The sequence below is a fragment of the Carya illinoinensis genome, chromosome 2 (assembly GCF_018687715.1).
Source record: "Carya illinoinensis cultivar Pawnee chromosome 2, C.illinoinensisPawnee_v1, whole genome shotgun sequence".
Classification (NCBI taxonomy): Eukaryota; Viridiplantae; Streptophyta; class Magnoliopsida; order Fagales; family Juglandaceae; genus Carya; species Carya illinoinensis.
Genome location: NC_056753.1, coordinates 15,075,001 through 15,096,443, shown reverse-complemented (window position 1 = coordinate 15,096,443; position 21,443 = coordinate 15,075,001). Strand labels below are relative to the sequence as shown.

Below are 21,443 nucleotides of genomic sequence, written 5' to 3'. Positions count from 1 at the left end.
TGTGCTTATAAGGGATCCCATCAACCCAATTATCGTGAGTTTTGATAAATCTTTTGATTCCTCTACTGCTGCTACTATATGTTCAAACTTTTGAGGCAAACTTCTAAGAACCTTTTCAACTATCTTTTTTTATTCAATGGTATCTCCATAGCTTCTTATTTGATTAATTATTTCAGCAACTCCTGAATGGAAATCTTTGACAGATTCACTTTCTTTCATTTCCAAGTTGTCACAGTCTCTCCATAAGTTTTGAGGCTTAATGGATGAACTTGCTTGAGCCTTGAAATTCTTTTTGTAGAATCTCCCATGCATCTTTTGCATTTTTTACACCAAATATTACGGGATCAATAGAATTGCTTACCCCTTAATGAATAATCCTTAAGGCAGTAGCATTTCTCTTCATATTCTCCTTACACTGCTTCTGATTTTCTTTTGTCCAAGATGAACTCCCAGCTACTGGTAAGTCTTGAAAACCCTCTTCAACCAACTCCCAAAGATCTTGGAAGATAAATATCTTCATCATTTGAGAGCTCCAGTAGTCATAGTGTTCTCCATTAAAAATAGGGACTTGCAGGTTTGATGTATAGGCAAACAAGGTGTCTCCACAATTTGCTGCCATGGAGACTTGCATGAGAGTGTTGCTAACTTGGAAAAACTCAGGCGTGGGATAAGCATGCTTTGATACCAAAATTTGTTGGCGCATGCAAGAAGCAAGGTGTGAAATATATATTTTCTTATTGATAAGAGAACAATGGATTAATAAAACTGTCTTTTACTTAGGCAGAGCTGTTGCACCTGCAGTTGTACACGTTTTTCCTCTCTTTCTCTACTACATCATAGGCTGACAACTACATATATTTATACTTAAAAGAGAGCTCTAGATACATCTAGTCAACCTTGAGAATATTAAAAATCTTATCTAGAATTTATTTTCTCAAGAAATTTCTATGCAAAATTACAAATTAACTTCTAACAGCCAAATTGCAAACATCTTCATAAACCGACCATACTTCTTTGATATCATTTGCCCAGACACAGCTCCACACACAAATCCACATCCATATCCCATCGCGACTACTTTCCAACCAAATTCAAATGAGAACTCTGAGTTGTGGCTTGAAAATGGAGGCGGTGAGTCCTCAGGATTCCCACATTTTTTTTACAAAGGGCTTCCGCATAATTCAGGGTTCTCACTAAACGAACTGTTGTCGAATGTGTCGAATTGTTTCCCATGTGGTATAGGTCCTGTCAAATGATTATGGGAGACATTGAAGTATGAAAGGAAAGTGAGTTCCGTTAGTTGCAGAGGGATCCCACCAGACAACTTGTTTTGGGACAGATCCAATGCTTCTAACCCTGTCAAGTTTGCCAATGCAAATGGGATAGGCCCGGTGAGAAAGTTTGAGGAAAGGTTGAGCAAATTAAGTCGTTTTAGATTCCCAACCACTTCTGGGATTTCTCCTTCAAATCTGTTGCTCGAGAGATCAATAACTATTAAGAAATTAGGGACTCTCTCGTATACCGTTTCAATCCCTTTGTTGATCATTGTCATTGAGTAAGAGTAGGTATGGTTCAATGTATATCCTGCAAATGTCACGGAAGTTTGGCGTTCTTCCACATACTTTAAGCTCGCGGCATCGACGATTTGCATGGCTTTCCAATTTAGGAAGTGTTCAGAGGGCAACTTGCCAGTAAGATCATTATTTGAGAGGTCAACGATGTGCAATTTCGGGAAATCGAAATTGCTATCAGAACTTCCTATTGCACCATAGAGTTTATTAGATCTCAAAATGAGAATCCTCAACTCTGGAAGATTGCCCAACCAAGAAGGAAAAATATCATGTATCTGATTGTTACCAAGATTAACAGCTTCAAGCTTGGTACAATTGGCCAATGATCTCGGTACACGCCCTTGTAAATGATTTTGGCTAAAATCAATAATCAGCAAATTGTTTGTTTCACCGCAAATCCGAGGAATACTTCCATGAAAGTTATTACCGTGTAGGTCCAATGAGAGAGAATAACTCAAGTTGCCTAAACATTGAGGAAGAAGGCCACCCAAGTTGTTGCTCGACAAATCGAGATTAGTTATTAAACTTAGATTGCAAATCAAATGTGGTATTTCTCCAGTCAGTCTATTGTTTGAGACCGAAAAGGAAGCAATGGAAGGAGGTGGGATTGGCAGTGACCCTTGAAGCATGTTAGAATCAATCTCAAGATACCTTAGATAGTTAGATTAACGTAGGGGAGTACAACCGGAAGTTGGTGGAAACCGGTGAGAAAGTTGCGTTGCAGATCTAAAGCCCAGAGGGTTTCTATACTTACGTTCCCCATCCATTTTGGAACTTGGCCACGAATTTTGTTTCCACTAAATCCAATAACTCCAATTGATCTTGGTTCCTCAGAAACTCTGGGAACTCACCCAAGTCACAATCAGCTATGGATAATATCCAAAATTTTGGAAAAGTTGAGTTGGTACTGGGCTTTGTAAGCAATGAAATATCGTTTCCAGATAACTGGAGACGAAGGAGGTTCCTGAGTCTCAGAAACAACTCAAACTCCACCGTGCCACTCAAATCGTTATCATGGAGATATATAACTTCAAGATTTACAAGCCTAGATATTGACTGTGGAATTGAACCGTGCAACCTATTTGATTGAAGTCGTAAAACAATTAGATTTGTAAGGTTACCTAGTGAAGATGGTATTTCGCCTGAGAAATTGCAATAAAATGCATGAAATTCAACCAAGGACTTGAGGTTACCAATCGAATCTGGTAGCTCACCATAGAAGTTCGTGTATCCAAGTTTCAATGATACAAGGGGGCTAGTTCTGTTAAATTCTGGGACACATCCCGTGAGGTTTTCATTGTACCGTATATCAAGAAGCTAAAGATTAGGTAGATGGAAAATTCCCACTGGAAACTCACCATGCAGGTCACAATCGCTTAGAGATAGAGATGTTAAAGAAGTTAAGTTTGCCAAGATATTGGGTACGTTGGATGATATAACAACCTGGTCAAGATGTAGTACTTCCAAGTTTGTGAAGTTTTGAGCTATAACTCTTAGGCCAGATTTTTGGAGCTTAAACAAAGGATTATATGAGAGATCCATGAAAACTAACTTGGAGAGCTCTAAAATTTCTGAGGGGATTTGGCCAGAAAATATAGAGTAAGAGAGGTTGAGCTCTGTTAGCCTTGAAAGCTGCCTAAAACTAGTCGGAACTGGAGAAGAGTTAAAGTCATTGTCGGCCAAATTGAGGTTTTGGAGGTGAGCAAGGCGGAAGAGGCTGCTATTGGAGTTGAGAAAACCTTTGAGACAACTGCTACTGAGATCGAGGGCGATGACATGACCAGTGTCCTTATTGCACTCTACGCCGTCCCACTTGCAGCAATCACTGATTTGATCGGGCTTCCATGACAAAACCTTTGGATAAGCAGATGCATCTTTGGACGCGGACTGATTGATGATGAAGCTTTCCTTGAATTGCAACAAGACAAATCTCTCATCATCATGGCAAAGGGGATACACATCAGAAGAAGAGGCAGCAAGTATAAGATGAAACATCATCAATGAAACAAGAAAGCGCACGATCAAGATGATGAGAGGAAAGGATAAACCCATTGTCTCAAATATTGAAGTTGGGGAGAGATCAAGAGAATCAGAAATCAAATTGAGTAAAGGAATTTTAGATGACTTCATCGACTCAATGAGGTCGTGAAGTATAAATTAGTCAAGTCGTCATCACGTGTTCAACCTAAGCTAGCTTACAATAAATATTAATGAATGATACATACGTAACACTACCTGAAATCTGTCATCGTTTTTTGTTCACATATTCTCACTTCATTAGCATATATACTGATAAAGAGTTCAAAAAACCTCACTTTTTCATGTCAAGTTCTTTCCAACGCATTGAAGACTTGTGAAAGTCATGGTTGGCGTCACATGAACCACCTAATGTTTTGACCAATCAGCCTCTAAATAACAACTTAAGACATTTAGCTCTTAAAAAATATGACAAATTAACCAAAAAAATTCTAAATCACGTATGGATTCGCACTTACAAGAAAAAGAAAAGTAATACTTTATAATATTATAATTAGAGTATTTTGTAAACCATATAAAAGCTCAAAAAATTATTCTTATATTCAGACTTGATGCAGTCTCTGTCGTTTACTAAACTCTAGTCAATATATGATATTATTTCAATTTCTTTTCTCTCAAAATAAGAAATAATCCATTATTGATACCAAACATTTAGCAATAATATTTTAAAAACCTTAAAAAAATAACTTACCAGGGATGATATATCTTAATGTTTAAAAAACGTTTAGAAAATCAGTTTAATTAAATTAACCAAAAAAATCTGTGAAAATAAGAAAATTCTGAAAAAACACTAAAAATTAAAAATACAAAAACTACTTAAGTAAAGCCTAAAAATAATTTATAAATATTAAATAATTTGTTAATGTTAAATAAATTCTAAAATGATTTGCTGACACGTGTCACATGCACAAAATGTTTTATTAAGACTTATCTCATCTCATATAATTATTGTAATTTTATCAAATTTTCATACAAAATATAATAAACAATTCAACATTTTCAAATTTCAAAATAAAAATTATATTAAAAAATTATATTCTAATAATATTTAAATCAACTTTTAGCTTTTATCTTATCTCATCTTTATAACCTAACGAAACCTTATTAACTGACTAACGGTATTTTTATGAAATTAGGAATTGCATGCGAAATTTGAAATCTTAGGATAAACATCGTCAATAAAATAAGAAAAAGTGCACGATAAACCTATTATTTAAAAAGGGCGGTGTCGTATGAAACACGTAATGTTTTGGTCAATTATCATTTGTCCCTAAATAACAATTTAAGATATACATGTATTTCCCAAATAAATTATTTATACAATCTCATGAGAAAGAGAAAAAGAGAGATACATATTTAAGGGAAATCAGGTATCTACGACATGATAAATTATTTATACATGTTTGTTATAAAAGTAACCCTCTTTTGGTTGAAAAAGGTTTAATGTTATTATGATATTATAGACTATAGTTTTATTTTATAAAGCTATTCTGTTTTTACCGAATATAAACCCTCTGTTATATTACCAAACAGAAAACATAATATTCATAATAACCACAGTTTGATGATAATCAAAACCCTAGAAACAGTAGTATACCAATAGATATCCAGATTACCAATATACACCACGATATTTGAACAGTTATACAGATCAACAAAATGATGAATATCTTCCAATATTATCGCAAGAAAGCATCAAGAATCAAATATGAACAATAAGAACAATAAAGAAACTAAAAGCAAGGAAAGAACACACCAATATACGTGGTTCGACCCTAATGGTCTACGTCCACGACAGGAATGGGCCTCAGAGCTTTTATTGATGAACAATACTTTACAGAGAAGCCTCAGTACACATAGAGTCACAAATCCCTCTCAGAAACCACAAGAAATCACTCTGATTTCTTCTCTCTACAAGGAACACTCACCGAAACCCTAATCCCCCTCTCTGTTCTCTCTCTCTCTCTGAAACGGCCGATATGTACAGAATGAATCAACTAGGGTTTACACCGTATAGCACATATATATATATATATGTTACAAGAGATGCCGACACGTGTAAGTAATCCAGCGGCTCAACTCTTAAACGTTCTGAAGGAAGCACGAGCCTCTCACGTGATTTCATCAGCTCAGTTTTAAACCACATCAACGATCCAGATTTGGCCATTTGTACATCATCCTTTAATCAAACGCTTCAAGAGAGCACATTAGAAGATTAAAATAAAACATAACAGATAAATGTATTGACATACATATTACAATGTTGTATGAAAAATATTATAAATTAAAATATTGTTTGAATATCATTTTTTCATATAATTTTTTATTTTAGAATTTGAAAAAAATTGAATTGTTTTTAATGTTTTGTTTAAAAGTTAAAAAAAATTGTTAGAAGAACACATTCGTTCCTAGGCAGGTTGGACCTAGTCCGATTATTAGAGTTAAGAGCCCAATATCGAAAAGCTCACCATACAGCAAGAGAAGTCTCGAGCTAGCCTGGGTTGAGATCTCTAATAGGGAGCACCGCATTAAGTGTAAAGCGACATTGCCCCTAGACACAAAGGCTCAAATGGGTCGAGAGCCCCCCGATAGGGAGTATTGCATTAAATGCGATTGCATGCCACCTCCAGACACAAAGCCTCAGCGTGCATCGAAACACCTTGGTAGAGGATGCCGCATTAAATGCGACGGCATGTTGTCTAGAACAAGGGAGACACTCCAGGCATAGGAAGAACAAAGCTCCACTAGACAATGAGAGTATAAAAGCCTCGATACAGGTACAATTTGGGAGATTCATTTTCTCCAACTTTCTATCTCTCTTATTCTTAAGCATACATTGACTTAGGCATGAGAGGTGCTTCTTGGCATTTCAAGCCCCTCAAGCATTCTTGCCTCAAGTGATCAGCAAAGTACAGAGAGGTGAAAGAAGTCCGTGACAGTTGTAATGATTAGATAATGATTAAATGAAAAAGTTGACAATTAGAAATTAAAAAATATTTTTATTTGTGATGTTTGGATATTAAGATAAAATAAGATGAGACTACCTTGCAATCCAAACGAGGCCTTACTTTTTCAATTTTTTCATGTAGAGAATTGGGCTAGACTACTAGCTTATTGGTCACAACATCTATGATTCTCACACTACAAGAAAAATTCTTTTTTCTAGCGACAAGAAGTAGCTGGAAAAAAACATAAAATTAGTCATAAAAGAACATTTCCAGCTATAAAATGATCAATGCAACGTAGTTGTAATTGTTGCGCGCAAACAGTCTATTTCTGGTGAGCTTGTGGAATAGTAGAAATAATAGAATTTTTTCGACAAAGGAGCTCACCTGGAAAAGACATAAATCTTGTAGGAGAAAATAGATAACCATGTTCATTTTCGCTAGGACAAAGTGCTACCTTTTTTGGTAACTTTTTACTGCCAACAAATATTATTTCCAACTACCTATAAGTGTCGCGAATAAAAGATGTAAAGTATTTTTTTTTATATATATATATAAGTAAGAAAACACGTGAACTCTTCTTACGGCATTGGATTTCTTAAACCATTGGATTTCTCAAACCGAGAGTCACAAAACTTCAACTTCCACGGGAAGGAATTCTTAGATGTAAGCGCAATTATATTCCTCCTCAATGCTCCTTGCTCATGGTATTTAACAAACTGTAAACTATAAACACAATCTTTATTGTAAAACTTCATTGTTAAAATCAGTTAACCTCACAATACACACTACCCATTGTGAAGATATCTGCAAAGAGTTATTATCAAGGATTTAGATTGAATAAGTGAAGCCACTATAATCAAAAACATTGACAAGCTCAGGAAGTGTCGTGGCAAGAAAAGCGTTAGGGCTTGTTTGGCCCTCGAGATGAGATACGGAAATCTCAATCTATTTCAACTCTGAGATGAGATACCTTTACCAAACATCGTCAATTTTTGAAACTGAGATGAGATATCTGCCCCTTAAAATATTTTCCTACCGTTTATAGACATGACCTTTGTACAGAATTGTGCAGTAATGGCGTTGAAAACCCTTTCTCTTTCGCCAACTTTCCCTTCCCGTAAATTCCCATAGGCTTGCTTTTGTCCAACAGCATTGCCCCAAAAGTGCACAAGCCCCAAACCCCCACTCTCGAAATGCCTTCATTCCTTCAACACATTCCGGTCATCTCTCGTCTTCTTTAGTAAACAAGGTGGAAGTCTTCATCGTAGGGGAGGATTGATGCAGTGCCCTCAACTCAAACAGTCGTTATTACCCCGTCCGAATCGAAACTATATGTGTGACAGAAGCAACGACTTTGTTTCATTGAAACGGACCTTAGGAAGTCCCTAACCTGCAACCCATGTGAATACTGGAAAGGCTGGACGTCGAATCTCTGGCTCTTAATACTTCCCTCTCGTGAGCTTGACATAAAGGAAATACGTGCGAATCTCTGCCGATTCTGAGAGAACTTTGGCAGGCGAATCTCTGCCCCAGACCCATTTTGAATCCCCCTACAGAACATCCTCACCGAAGACCAAAGTTTGTCCCTTCATACAGCGTCTACTTTCCTTTCATTGCAACAGAGTACTCCTATCTCCACTGTCCATAGAGTGGACGGTTGTAGGGAAAATGGTTTATAAAGCTAAACCTCTCAAACCCTTCAAAACCATCCCTCTAAAACACCGGACGTCTCACAGCTCTATCATTGTTTCTCCAAAGATACGGCGTTGCCGTCATACCCCCACCACCACGGCTCCCAGGCCCGGTCGTACCGGGTAAGCATTTCTCCCCCATACCTCTTCAACAGTCAAACAATTTGAACACTTTTGGATTGGCATTGTTTGAGATTTTTTATCTATTTAATTGTTGTGTTGGGAATTATTGAGTTGTTTAGGCAAAAAATCAACATTTGTACTTTGATTTTCAAGTCTTTGATCAAAGGAATTATGGATACATCGAGCGTGGTAAATTTCACTTTGAAGTTGGCCATAATCTATCCTGCTAACCCAAAATGCCCGAACCTATTGTGAGTTAACGTGAGGAGCCGAAATCATTTCAAATGTTTGATGCTTCTGTCTGATGGGGATGCATAGTTTTTATTTTAGAGAAAACATAAGCAATTCTTGGGTTGTAGGATAATATTAGACTGTTTTGAGTATTAATTTTTGCAAGATGGAAGCTTTGTCGTGGCTGGTTTTTTCTGATATGCATAGTTTGAATTCGGCTCTTCAATCACAGTCTTGCATGGTTGTTGCAATGCAATTGACTGGGGAGCTATTATGTTCAGCAACGCCTCTTCAGTCTTTTACTGGAACTTGGCAGGATTGGTGCACATGGTTGTCTCTAAACGTGCACGTCAATGTCTTTCTATTAGCACGATGAGTACACGCGGACATATGTTTTGGCAACCCATTTTTCTCCGACCTGTAATTCTTTTTGCATACGTCTGTGGGGTCTATTTACACAAAGTAATGATGGTTTTACGCATTCTGACCCAACACAGTTGATTTCACCGCTAGGGGAGTGGGTAGCAGTGGCCTGTGTCAATTAACCCATATGCTACCTTCATCTAATACTTTCTTGGCTTTTGTAGTGGTCGGGTATAGACTTAAAAGTTGCTGAAGATTATATTATAATATTTGTTCTTTGGACACAGCCTGGTTTGATACTTTAGCAGTGTGATTGTCTTTAGTCATTATGGTAATATTGTGTTGTTTATTACCATAAAAATAAACACAAATATTGTCTTGTTTGACCTTTGTCCATTTTAATACAAGATATATGGTATTCAACCGTGGACTTCCTGTGATAAAATTTAACTCAGTAGGCACCAGTGGAATACTTAACACTCAGGATTGAAAGAACGACTGTTGTTATTACATAATATCCAAGTATTAATTATCTTGCCAGGTGGGGGAGGGGAGTTAACATTTTCTTTGGTATTGTACCTTGTCTCCCCTGGGTTTGTCACGGCACACTTTATTCAAAGCTGTTAGATGTATACATATATGGATTCTACAGTCTTTGAAGGTAGTATACATATATAGATTACTTTAATGGTTGGAAATCGAGAAATGGAAGACATATTAATGCCCTCGCATTACCCTTAATTTTGTTAAGTGTCTGAGAATTACAAGACACTGAATGGCTGCCAACTTCTGCAGTTTTTCTATTTCCTATTTATATGCTGAATTTATTGCACTGGTATACCTTTTTTGCTCATTCTAGATAACATGTTTTGCAACCACATTTTCCCAGTGCTGATTACATAGTGGATGGGACTAACGGTGATAATTTCTTGTTGTAGCGTTACTACTTACGCTTAACTAGCAATTCCACATCTGGACAGGTATGAATTCATGGCTTATGACTATAATTCTATTCATTTTTTGTTTGTATTTACATTCCATAATTATAGTCAATTGGCACGTAATTTTATTATAGCGTCAAAAGTTGCATTACATCAACATATCATTTTCTTCTTTTTATCATGTCATTGCCTGGACACCAATACTATGCATGTTCTATCATTCTTAATTCTTCCATATAGAGAGAATTTATGGACAATGATACGACGGAGTCCACCCGTGATCGGGACATATGGAGTGAAGGGTTCGAGGATCGACTAGTAAACATGTTGTATGAGGACACCTTGATGGATAGATTGAGGGGAGGGAGGATCACAAATAGTGATAATGTAAGGCTTGCTACACAACTGTCTGCTGTGTGCCACAAGAAATTCAATTCTGAGCAAGTTAAGGGAAAGATTGCTCATCTGAAGTGCAAACAACGAGAATTTACCGATCTTATAAAGCAAACCGGTTTGGGGTGGGATCCAGAGAGGAAGGCCCCAATTGCTAGCGAGGAACATTGGGCAAATGCCCTTCGAGTACGTTAACTAACATTTTTATTGTTAGTTACTTTAACTTTATTATCTTATTTTTTTACAATTTTCATTAACATAATGTGTATGTTAGGTGAGATCATCATGGAAGAATTTTAAGACTTGGGGATGTACAAGGTATGAGCAACTTTGCGCAATTTTCGGGTGTGCAGTTGCAACTGAGACATTGCATCGTGCATCAACTGATCTGACCCCAGACTCTGACGATGAGCGCTTACTCGATCAAGAGATGCTAAAGCGTGGCCAGCCAATTACTGATAATGATGGGGTTCCATCGACACGCGTTCATAGACAGTCACCAACACCCTTCTCTGCCTCCTATGCAAATGGATCTCGTAGACGCCAAAGGGGAGGTCCCACGATGGACGAAGGCCTTCAAACCCAAATGACTGATACACTTGAGGAGATTCGGCATAGTGCGGAAGCTAGGAGGGAGGCTGCGATGGAGGTAATGGAGTCTAGCAGATCCAGGAAGCGCAGTAAAGGAGATCATAGCATGGAGTCTGATGGGGCGTTTGATCTATAAATGCATTGCATGAAATTCTTGGAAGAGGTACAACCGAGCAATTCAACAAGTGTTTCGACCGATTGTTGCTAACAAAAGTTCAAAGGTCCTTTGTGTCTATTTCGGAGGATCGCAAGAGTAAGTGGGCTTGGAGTTTGAAATGATCGAGCAGTCAATACAATTCCATGGTGGACCATATATCAATTCGGCAATGAGTTTATCCATCTCATGAGAAGGGACAACCAATTTTCCTAGTTCACCACTTTACATTTTAGTGGTGATATGTTTCATATTAGTATGAGACAATTTGTTATTTCCTACGGTTGTTATTTAGGACATTTCATCTTCAAGTTATTAGTATGTGACGCTTATATTGGTGATTAGTTTTCTGACATATTTCCAAACTTTATCATTGAAGAAGAGTGTGTGGCCCCTTTAACATTTTTTTTAACTCGTCAAATGTGGCGCTTTTCAGAATGGACACCAATAGTAACTCGGACAAAGCTTTATCAATAGAGATGACCAACGAGATTGGCACATCAAGATCTTCAACTATGTCACATAACAGCAAGCGCAATGATATTATGACGACATTAAATTGGAGTGGAGATGAAGCGGAAACCTAGGATTGTCACCTAATTCACATGATGTGGATGGCTGCTCAATTTCCAAGAGGTCGACAACCAATTCCGCAACACAATATTGGTCTACGTGGAGAACAATGTATTCAAGGAATATTGAATGAAAACCCCCGTAATTGCTGTGAAATGTTTCGAATGGAAGTTCCCGCTTTCCGTCATGTATGCAACCTATTACAGAATGCATTAATTATGAACCCTACAAAGCGGACCTTGGTGGAGGAATCAGTAGGCATCTTTTGCCTTGTTGTTGGCCATGCACAAGGTCAACGAATCGTTGGGGACCGGTTCCAACATTCAACCGAAACAATTAATCGACATGTAAAGACAGTTATGCGGGCGCTACATCAACTAGGGAGAAGTGTGATTCGACCAACACACACAGAGGGTGTCCATCCTTACATTGCTGGGAACCCCCACTGTTATCCATGGTTTCAGGTAATGATTCAATTAAATTGATACTTAGGTTGTTAATTACTTCCCAATTGAATTATGTATCAATGCATTGTGTAAATGTATATATTTTGATTGGTTTTTTTAAATTATTCTACGCATTGTAGAAATGTATTGGTGCTATGGACGGAACAATGATTTCAGCTGCTGCACCGTCTCGCCTCAGCAACGCATATAGAAATCGATATAATCGAATTGCACAAAATGTTTTGTGCTTATGTAACTTTGATATGAAGTTCACGTATGTGTATACTGGATGGGAGAGAATAGCCCATGATGCACGAGTTTTCTTGGATGCCTTAAGCCACGGTCGAAATCGCTTTCCATGGCCCCCACAAGGCGAAGTTAATGTTAAAAATAATGGTTGACATAATTATAATTTTTTGAATTATTTGTGCTTGTTTATTTTCCCAAGAGATAATTTTTAACGTGCCGTTACTTCTTTATGTTTACATGTTTAGGATATTATTATCTTGTGGACTCCGCGTTTCCATGTATTGAGAAGTTTATGCCGCCTTATCCACGAGAGAGGTATCATCGGTCTGATCATGTTAGCGCTTGTAATTTTTGGGGGTATAGAGATTATTTCAATTTTTGTCATTCATCGCTGCGTAACATTATTGAACGCACATTTGCATTATTAAATAATTGATTTCAAATATTGAACGCGATTGATGACTTACAAAATTTCGTATTGCAAATTTTACAAGATCGCTCGAGCGGAGGCATTTGGCCGCTCGAGCGAATTCAGGCAGATTCAAACGCTCGACTGCCGCTCGACAGTGAGCTCGAGCGGGTTGTGGGAAAACAAAGATCGCTCGAGCGGAGACATTGGCCGCTCGAGCGAAATTAAACTCCTATAATCATTTGATCCTCTTGTTTTCTAAGTCTTGGGTTGTTGATGGGTTGTTTGATTCTCTTACCAAGCATGCATTGGAGTAAGATTGAATTCTCTATGACTCTGAAATTTGTGATTGAAGATGGTTTTGAGAAAAATTTTCAAAAATTTCTTTTATGTCAAGTGAAGTTTTGTGGGTACTTTGGTTTAAATCTTTGACCTTGAACATAATTGAGCACATAGTCGTTTTTCTCTTATTCAAGCAAAATGGAATAAGAGAAAAACGACTATGTGCTCAATTATGTTCAAGGCCAAAGATTTAAACCAAAGTACCCACAAAACTTCACTTGACATAAAAAAAATTTTTGAAAATTTTTCTCAAAACCATCTTCAATCACAAATTTCAGAGTCATAGAGAATTCAATCTTACTCCAATGCATGCTTGGTAAGAGAATCAAACAACCCATCAACAACCCAAGACTTAGAAAACAAGAGGATCAAATGATTATAGGAGTTTACACCCACAAACTTAAACTAAACAATGTCCTCATTGTAATGCAAAAGTAAAAAAGATTGAAGAAATAAAAGAACTTCCCTGGTTTCATGGTGAATCTTCCGTAGATTATAACTTTTCAGCTCTTTATTCATGCTAAATAAACCTGCATCAAAAATCAAATTATTAAAACTAAATAAATAAAGATAATAAAATAAATGAAAGAATGAAAGAAAGATCTATGGGTTGCCTCCCATAAGCGCTTATTTTTAAGTCTACAGCCAGACTTTTCAATCATCATCAATTAGGATCTCCAAGAGGAATAAATGCATAGTTCCTCTCCATTTGCTCTCCATAGTAGTACTTCAATCTCTGACCATTAACTCTGAAAATATTCCCTGTCTTGTCCTTCAAATCTACTGCTCCAAAAGAAAAAACTTCATGAATAGTATAAGGACTTGTCTATCTTGATTTCAACTTTCCTGGAAAGAGTTTGAGTCGTGAATTGAAGAGTAAAACTTGTTGTCCTGGAGCAAACTCTTGCCTAAGAATCTGTTTGTCATGCCACTTCTTCGTCATTTCTTTATAGATCTTTGCATTTTCATATGCATCATTCCGGAACTCTTCCATCTCATTCAATTGAAAAAGTCGCTTTTCACCTGCTGCCTTCAAATCAAAGTTAAACTTTTTTACAGCCCAATAAGCTCTATGCTCCAACTCCACAGGAAGATGACATGCCTTTCCAAACACTAATCAGTATGGAGACATCCCGATAGGTGTTTTAAAGGCTGTACGGTATGCCCACAAAGCATCATCAAGCTTCTTCGCCCAATCCTTTCTATTGATTTTGACCGTCTTCTCAAGGATGTTCTTGATCTCTCTATTTGAAATTTCAGCTTGACCATTAGTTTGAGGATGGTAAGCAAGTGCTACCTTGTGCTTCACACCATATTTAGAAAGAAGATTCTCAGACAACTTGTTGCAAAAGTGAGTCCCTTCATCACTAATAATAGCTCGTGGAGTGCCAAATCTTGTGAATATGTTCTTGTGCAGAAATTTGAGCACTACCTTTGCATCATTTGTTGTTGTAGCAATTGCTTCCACTCATTTTGACACATAATCAACTGCTAACAAGATATAAGCAAAACCAAAAGAAGGAGGAAAAGGCCCCATAAAATCTATTCCCCAAACATCAAACAACTCAACTTCTAAGATACCTTTCAATGGTAACTCATGACGCCTTGAAATATTTCCCATACGTTGGCACTGGTCACAAGTTTTCACCAAAGTGTAACTATCACGAAAAATAGAAGGCCAATAGAACCCACTTTGAAGTACCTTAGCTGCTGTACGGGTGGCTCCAAAGTGTCCTCCATATGATGATGAATGGCAATGATGGAGGATGTCTTGCATCTCTTCTTCTGACACACATCTTCTAATGATTTGATCAGGGCATCTTTTGAACAACAAAGGCTCATCCCACAGATAAAAATTCACATCATGCAAAAATTTCTTACGTTGATGATAAGTAAGATCAGGTGGTAAAACTTTACAAGCTAGATAGTTAACAATATCAGCATACCACGGAAGCTTGATCTCACATGCAAACAATTGCTCATCAGGGAATGCCTCTTGGACCACTGAATTTGGTCTTTCTTCCTCTTGCTCTAACCGAGAGAGATGGTCAGCCACTAAATTTTCACTTCCTTTCTTGTCTCGAATCTCCAAATTAAATTCTTGAAGAAAGAGGATCCAACGAATTAGCCTAGGCTTAGCATCCTTCTTGCCAAACAAATACCGAAGTGCTGCATGATCAGTGAACACTATCACCTTTGTACCAATGAGGTAGGACCGAAATTTATCACAAGCAAACACCACAGCAAGCATCTCCTTCTCAGTTGTCGTATAATTCAATTGAGCTTCATTCAATGTCCGGCTTGCATAATAGATGGCTCTAAACAGCTTGTCTCGCCTTTGCCCCAACACTGCTCCAATTGCAAAGTCACTTGCATCGCACATAACTTCAAAAGGTTGACTCCAATCAGGCACAATCACAATTGGTGCTGAAATTAGCTTCTCCTTGAGTGCATTAAAGGCCTGCAAACAAACAACATCAAAGTCAAATGCAGAATTTTTCTCAAGAAGATTACATAAAGGTTTAGAGAGTTTAGAAAAATCCTTGATAAATCTTCTATAAAATCCCGCATGTCCCAGAAAACTTCTGATTCTCTTCACATTCTTTGGAGGTGGTAGTTTCTCTATGGTTGCAATTTTAGCTCGATCCACCTCAATTCCTTTAGATGACACTCTATGGCCAAGCATGATCCCTTCTTGAACCATGAAATGACACTTCTCCCAGTTCAGGACTAGATTTTTATCTTCACATCTCTGTAAAACAAGAGCTAAGTTATGCAAACAATGATCAAAAGATGTACCAAAAACTGAAAAGTCATCCATGAATACTTCCATTATATCTTCCACCATGTCAGAAAAGATAGCCATCATGCAACGTTGAAATGTCGCTGGGGCGTTGCACAATCCAAAGGGCATCCTCCTAAAAGCAAATGTTCCATAGGGGCATGTGAATGTAGTTTTCTCTTGATCTTCAGGAGCTATAGCAATCTGATTATACCCCGAATAACCATCCAAAAAATAATAGTAGGAGTACCCAGCCAATCGATCCAACATTTGATCAATGAATGGAAGCGGAAAATGATCCTTCCTTGTTGCTTTATTCAACTTACGGTAATCCATACATACACGCCATCCCATGACCGTTCTTGTATGAATGAACTCATTATTGTCATTTTTCACCACAGTCATTCCACCCTTCTTTGGTACAACTTGCACTGGACTTACCCATGAACTATCTGAAATAGCATATATAATTCCAGCATTAAGGAGTTTCAAAATTTCAGCTCTTACTACTTCCTTCATTGCTGGATTTAATCTTCTTTGGTGCTCAATTGTTGGCTTGTAAAGCTCCTCCATTAAAATCTTGTGCATACAAATGGAGGGACTTATTCCTTTTATGTCAGAAATAGTCCATCCCAAGGCTGTTCTATGCTCCCTCAACACACGCAGCAACTTTTCCTCTTCTTCGGGTGTGAGTGATGTAGCAACAATCACTGGAAAGGTATCACTATCACCCAAGAATGCATAGCGAAGATGCTCAGGTAATTGCTTCAACTCCGGAGTTGTATTTTTCTGCATCTTTTCTTTAGCAATTTCAGATTCAACCTTTGGTACCACCGGCTCTAGCTTCCCCACTTCATTACTAAGTGATGTAACCTGCTGCAATGCTCCCAAAGCAAAAACATAGTGGAGAAATTCTTCACTAACAAAAGGCAAGTCAGATTCACAAACAGCAGAATTATTAAAATCAAAAGCATGAGATGAAGTGGTGATACAGCATTCTAGGTGATCGGATGACATATCTTCTTGAAAGGCCTCTTCTACACATTGATTAATGACATCTACCCGAAAGCAAGTACTTGGATCTTCTGGAAATTTCATAGCTTGGTAGATGTTGAACATAACTTCTTCCTTATTAACTCTAAGTGTTAATTCACCCTTTTGAACATCAATTAAAGCTCTTCCCGTGGCCAAGAATGGTCGGCCAAGAATTAGTGGGACATATTCATCTTCCTCCATATCTAACACCACAAAATCAGCAAGAAAAATGAATTTATCCACCTTTACCAATACATCTTCTATGATCCCACGTGGATACTTGATGGACCGATCTGCTAGTTGCAAGTAAATTGTTGTATGCTTCATCTCTCCAAGTCCTAATTTCCTGCAAACAGAAAGTGGCATAAGATTAATGCTAGCACCAAGATCACATAAGACTCTATCAAAAAATGAATCTCCAATAGTGCAAGGCAAAGTGAAACTCCCCAGATCTTTTAATTTTTGAGGCAATTTCTTTTGAAGAATGGCACTACATTCTTCAGAAAGCTTCACTGTTTCAAACTCTTCCAATCTTCTCTTCTTGGAAATGATGTCCTTCAGGAATTTGACATAATTTGGCATTTGTTCCAAGGCATCTGCAAAAGGAATATTAATGTGAATTTTCTTAAAAATATCCAAAAACTTAGAAAATTGCTTATCTAGTTTTTGCTTTTGAAAACGCTGAGAGTAAGGAAGTGGAGGAGCAAGAATAGGAGGATTGTCAGGAAATGAAATTGTAGGAGGCAAGTCGGTATCTTCTAGTGTATCATTGACAATCTCCTCTTCTTCTACTTGATCTTTGCTTTGGCCATTGTTCGTAGCGGTAGGAGTGGACTTGCTCTCCTTTAATGGTGACCTCTCAATTTCTTTTCCACTCCTAAGTGTCATGGCCTTGCATTGTTCCTTTGGATTCACTTCAGTGTTGCTAGGAAAAGCTCCTCTTTGTTGGGCATTGATGGTCGTGGCTAGTTGCACAATTTGCACTTTAAGATTCTTCATAGTGACTCCCATATTGCTACAATGAGTCTCAATGTTGTCTAACCGTGAATCAGTCTTTTTAAACCTTGCATTGGTCTCCTGAACAAAGGAAACCATGGCATCCTCAAGTGACATCTTCTTTTCGCTTGGTTGGCTATCAAATCCTGGAGGAGGTTGAGGTTGCAACACATTTTTTGTATTTCCATATGAAAAATTCTCATGATTTCTAAGCCCTAGATGATAGTAATTTGGCATAGGATTACCACGATAGTTGTAGTTCCAATTGTTGACATATTGAACTTGTTCTTGACTCGCCTCATTGCTTGGAACTATCATACTTGTAGATGCAACATATTCTGTACTTTGTGGTATCCTTCGTGTTGTCAAGGCTGAAATCTGATGAGATAGAGTAGCTACTTGAGCGGAAAGGGCTGCTATCGGCTCCAAGTCATGAATTCCAACAACCTTCTTAGCCAAAGTCCTCTCAGTTGGCCATTGATAGTTGTTTGAGGCCATTTCTTCCAAAAGTGCGGTAGCACCTTCAGCTGTTTTCGACATCAAAGTTCTACCAGAAGCAGCATCAACTATAGTTCGAGTTTGCCCATTTAACCCATTATAGAACATCTGAACTTGCAACCAATCTGGCAATCCATGTTGTGGGCAACGTCGAACCAAGTCTTTATACCTCTCTCACGCTTCATAGAGTGACTCAAAATCATTTTGCTTGAACTGGCCAATCTCACTCCTGAGTTGGGCTGTTTTTGCATGAGGAAAGAATTTAGCAAGAAACCTCTCAGCCATGTCTTGCCAACTAACGATGCTTCCCGGTTGTAGAGATTGTAGCCAACCTCTAGTCTTGTCCCTCAAAGAAAAAGGAAACAATTTCAGTCTAATGGTGTCTTCAGTAATACCATTGATCTTCATAGTGTCGCAAATCTCCAAGAACATTGCCAAATGAATATTGGGATCATCCAGTGGCAATCCGCTGAATTGAGCCTGCTGCACCATGCTAATCAAAGCTGGTTTGAGTTCAAAGTTGTTGGCATTAATTGGCTGACGCATTATGCTCAAGTAATTTCCATTCACAACTGGCTGTACATAGTCCTTCAAGGTGCGTGGTAGTACCTCACGATCTTCTTCAGCCATGGCTAGTATCTTATTTCTTCTTAGTGATCTAAGAGTTCTTTCAATCTCCGGATCAATAGAAATAATATCACGAGATCTAGCACGGCGCATCCAACGTCAAAAACACACCTGTAGAACAAATTAAAACAAAATTCTAAATTAAAACCAAGATTACTTTGTATCGATATTGACAAAAAGAATAAGAATAAACCAATCCCCGGCAACGGCGCCAAAAACTTGACCGGTGCAAAACTGCAAGTGCACAGTATCGTAGTTTTATAGTAAAGTAATAAGAAGAGTATCGTCCTCAGGGATTGGTACCTTACGTTTGCCAAATACCAAAATTATACTAAACTTGATTTTATCTAGAGGAATCACTAAGATTTTTTTTTTTTTTGTAGTTGCAATTTAAACTAAAATCAACTCAAAGAGAAATATGCAAAGGAAATAAAACTGACGTTCGAAGATCAACTTAATGGGGAAGAAAACTTCTAGGAAATCTATTTCACCTAATTCTTCACTATGCTTTTCTCATCTAGCTAACTTAATTTAATTCTCTTTTATCTATTAGCAAATCTCTAATTCATCCAAAAGCCTCTTTCGATAGTCAATTGGAAATGACTCTTGTTTATCAATTCACACAAGAATATGCAAATTTAATAATCAAGAAAGCAATAAGACCAATGATTTAATTACTACATAGGTTCATACAAGTCTTTCAATCTCTATACTTACCTATGCTGAAATATTCAAGATCTACCCTATGATTCCCTCTTTCGATAGCAAATCATTAGATTACTTATCATCTAATCAATGACCAGTTAATTAGAAGCAATAAACTCATAATAAATCAGATAAACAAAGAGAGAATTGCATTAAATTAGCGTAGACAATCAAGCATAGTTCGGAAATAGCTTACATCGTTTTTCTAGAATAATGAAAATTTAGCTCATGCTAGAAATGGAATTCAACATAAACGAATTCACCATAATTGTTCTGAGAAGATTGGAAGAAAATAAACACTGAAAAATCCTCCTCGCAGCCGCAATTCGTCTTCAAAAACTCAAGGGAACGATTCAACGCTTTTCTCCCGTCCGTGCTCGTGTATGATTCCAACGTACGTGCAATAATTGGAATTCCCTCTCCAAAACAGATGATTTTAATCCTTCTAGCTGTGTTTTTCAGTCCCAAAAAGTGTTCTCCAGTCAAAAGTACGGCCATAGAGTGAAAAATCTCTTTTACATGGTCTGACGGCGGAAGACCCTAATTCTATCAAAATACGATGTTCGCTCGAGCGGGGTATCGAGCGCACGTCGAGCGTTCGACTCTGCCTGATTTTGCTCGAGCGGCCAATGTCTCCGCTCGAGCGATCTTTGTTTTCCAGCAACTCGCTCGAGCTCCCTGTCGAGCGGCAATCGAGCGTTTGAATCTGCCTGAATTCGCTCGAGCGGCCAGAAGCCTCCGCTCGAGCGATCTTGTAAATTCTGCAATATGAAATTTTGCAAGTCATCAGAAATCAGGCAGAGTCGAACGCTCGATGTGCGCTCGACACCCCGCTCGAGCAAATATCGTAATTTGACAGATCAAGGGTTTTCCCCCGTCACACCATATAAAAGTGATTTTTCACTCTATGGCCGTACTTTTTGACTGGAGAACACTTTTTGGGACAGAAAGAGACAGCTAGAAGGATTAAAATCATCTGTTTTGGAGAGGGAATTCCATATATTGCACGTACGTTGGAATCATACACGAGCACAGACGGGAGAAAAACATTGAATCATTTCCTTGAGTTTTTGAAGACGAGTTGTGGCTGCGAGGAGTATTTTTCAGTGTTTATTTTCTTCCAATCTTCTCAGAACAATTATGGTGAATTCATTTATGTTGAATTCCATTTCTAACATGAGCTAAATTTTATTCATTCTAGGAAAACGATGTAACCTCGTTCCGAACTATGCTTGATTGTCTATGCTAATTTAAGGCAATTCTCTCTTTTTTTATCTGATTTATTCTGAGTTTATTGCTTCTAATTAACTGGCCATTGATTAGATGATAATTAATCTTGTGATTTGCTATCGAAAGAGGGAATCATAAGGTAGATCTTAAATACTTCAGCATAGGTAAGTATAGAGATCGAAGGACTTGTATGAACTTATGTAGTAATTAAATCATTGGTCTTATTGCTTTCTTGATTATTTAACTTGCATATTCTTGTGCGAATTGATAAACAAGAATAATTTCCAATTAACTATCGAAAGAGGTTGTTGGATGAATTAGAGATTTGCTAATGAACAAAAAGAATTAAATTAAATTAGCTGGATGAGAAAAGCATAGTGAAGAATTAGGTGAAATCGATTTTCTAGAAGTTTTCTTTCCCATTAATTTGATCTTCGATCGTCAGTTTTATTTCCTTTGCGTATTTCTCTTTGAGTTGATCTAGTTTAATTTGCAACTACAAAAATTT

At 37.6% G+C, this 21,443-nt stretch overlaps 1 non-coding gene and 1 pseudogene across 1 annotated transcript; one reads left to right on the top strand and one right to left on the bottom strand.

Moving 5' to 3' along the window:
• Positions 1-955: 955 nt before the first annotated feature.
• LOC122301728 lies at positions 956-3,719 on the bottom strand (annotated as a pseudogene).
• Positions 3,720-18,503: 14,784 nt separating this feature from the next.
• LOC122302005 lies at positions 18,504-18,610 on the top strand. The gene has a single exon (XR_006240255.1). It is a non-coding gene; the product is annotated as a small nucleolar RNA R71 (small nucleolar RNA).
• Positions 18,611-21,443: the final 2,833 nt, after the last annotated feature.